Here is a 2,693-nt window from a genome sequence, read left to right as displayed (position 1 = left end):
TGACACACTCACAGATACACACAGTCACACTGACACACACAGTCACATGGGTACACACACGGATACACAGTCACACTCACATTAACACACACACAATCACACTCACAGGGTCACACAGATGCACACACACAGTCACACTCACATTGACAAATATACACAGCCGCACACAGTTAGTCAGACAGATACCTACACACTCTCTCACACACACGTGCATACATACACACACAGAGTTACACTCACACTGACACACAATTGCACATGGAGTCACATTTATACTGACACACACTCTCACAGACACACACAGGCTCTCATACAGACATGCTCTCTGACACACATAGACACAGTTTCATGGACAAACACATATACTCACATCGAGAGTCTCGCTCACATGCACACATGACATACATTGACAAATATACACAGCCTCACACAGTTAGTCAGACAGACAGACATCTACACACTCACAGCCTCAAACAGACAGGAACACACAGTTTCATGCATTCGCATACAGCCTCATACACACTCAAACACACACTCATACAGACATACACAAACACAGCCTGAATTAGGAATACACTCACAGTCTCATACAGACACACACATACACACACAGAGTCTCATACACACCCACACACAAATAGCCTCATACAGACAGACACACACACACAGAGTCTCATACAAACACACTCACACACACACAGCCTCATTCAGACACACAGTCTCATACAGACACACAGTCTCATACAGAAGGACACACACACACACACACAGCCTCATTCAGACACACAGTCTCATACAGACACACAGTCTCATACAGAAGGACACACACACACACAGAGCCTCATATAGACACACAGTCTCAAACAGACAGACAGACAAATAGACACACACACACAGCCTCATACAGGCACACAGCCTCATACAGACACACACACAGCCTCATACAGGCACACAGACAAACAGACACACACACATTCACAGCCGCATAAAGACAGACACACTCACTAATGCATTGCCCCACACCCACCCACACAGCAGTACCAACTATGTACCACAGGCTGTGGTCCGTGCACACACCAACCCTCACTACCTCCCTTCTCTGATTCCCTCCATTCCTCTCCCCCTCCCTCCCTCAGGAACAAACCTCACGTCCTTTAGAGATACGGCCTTTCCATCACAATTTCCCCAAATGGCTTCTTGCCCCCCAGAAATCTCTGCCAGCCCCCTTCCCTCAGTGAGTATCTCCCTCTCTCTCTGTCTATGTGCCCCCCCCCCCCCCCCCCCCCCAACACCTTGCTCACCGTGCCCGGGCTGGAGATTCTCTCCCCTCGGTTACTCACTCAGGGGGAGAGGGGGGCACGGTGGGTGAGTGAGGGAGGGGGGAGGGAGTGCCCTGGCAGGGGCTGTGAGGAAGGTTGTGTTGGGGAGGGGTTGGGAAAGAGACACAGGGAAAGGGCACCAATACCGCGGCCCCCCACCGCCCCCCCCATGCCAATAAGAGACAGTTTTGACTGCACCAGCTAAACGATGTTGCCCAGTCGCACCCACCTCTTCAACGATGAGCCGGGCACAAGGAGTGGTACCGAGAGAATCGAAGGCTGGGGTGGGGGGCACAGGCCAAGGCAGGGGTGTTGTCGGAGTCCTCTGCGGGATGCAGTTCCTGGATAATCCAGGGGGAGAGGGACAGGAAGGATGTCGATTCTAGAAGGAGATGGTGCTGTGTACCAAGAGGCTCTTTCTCTCTCTCTCTCTCTCTCTCTCTCTCTCCCTCTCCCACTCACTCTCTCCCACTCTCAATCTGTCTTCCTATTTTACCCCTTCCACACTCTCTCTTCCACTCTCTCAATCTGTCTTTCTCTGTCACACTCTCAATCTCTCTATCTATTCCACACACTCTCTCTCTTCCTTTTGCTCTTTTGATATCTCTCTCTCTCAATCTCTTGCTTTTTGTCTTCCTCTCTCCCTATCTCTTTTCCACTCTCTCTCTTTTGTCTTCCTCTCTCACTCAATCTCTCACTCTCTTCCTCTCTCACAATCTCACTCTCTCAATCTCTCTTGTCCTCTCTCACAATCTCTCTCTATCTCTCTTCGACTCACTCAGTCTCTCTCTTTTGTCTTCCTCTCTCTCTCAATCTCGCTCTCTCTTCCTCTATCTCGATCTCTCTCTCTCTCACTCCTCCTCTATCTCTCTCTCTCTCTCTGTCTCTCTGAGCTGTGGGTTACAGATAGCCCTCTGTCCTCTGCAGCAAGTCACCAGGGAGAGGTGGGTCTGGCGGAGCTGCCCTCCGTCTCTGGGAGCGGGTGTGGGGGCAGGAGAGGATGGAGAGAAGGGGGTTGGGGGACTGGGAGGGGATGATAGATCAGCCCAGCCCAAACTCTGGCTTCCCTTTCTTCGTTCGTAAGGTTCTGCCAAGTGAGCAATCAGTCTGTGTCTGTCAGAGGCAGAGAGACACAGTCAGGGACAGAGAGACCTTCCTAGTCGATGGGGTGGGGGGGGGGGGGGGAGGGGGGAGGGTCAGGCATTCTGTATCCTGACTGGCTGTGGAGAATATTCCTTCATCTTTGAATCTCACGGAGAGACAGAGGATTGGACAGAAGATGGGGGGATGGGTAGGGAAAGGGAAAGAGGTGGGCTAAGGAGGACCGAATGGACAGGCCCTGGGGTGGGGGGAGGGAGGAGAACGGGAGAGTGT

At 51.8% G+C, this 2,693-nt stretch overlaps 1 protein-coding gene across 1 annotated transcript in view; it reads right to left on the bottom strand.

Annotated features, from left to right (window-relative positions):
• gng3 (guanine nucleotide binding protein (G protein), gamma 3) overlaps positions 1 to 1,926 on the bottom strand; it is a 10,296-nt gene extending 8,370 nt beyond the window's left edge. Inside the window, exon 1 of the mRNA XM_048619576.1 lies at positions 1,549 to 1,926. The gene's annotated coding sequence lies outside the window, so the exon portion shown is untranslated. The remainder of the gene's footprint in view (positions 1 to 1,548) is intronic.
• Between the last annotated feature and the right edge of the window lie 767 nt (positions 1,927 to 2,693).

This window comes from Rhincodon typus, chromosome 43 (genome assembly GCF_021869965.1).
Source record: "Rhincodon typus isolate 14 chromosome 43, sRhiTyp1.1, whole genome shotgun sequence".
Lineage (NCBI taxonomy): Eukaryota > Metazoa > Chordata > Chondrichthyes > Orectolobiformes > Rhincodontidae > Rhincodon > Rhincodon typus.
Note: the sequence above shows the minus strand (reverse complement) of the source record. Positions and strands in the feature narration are given on the sequence as shown.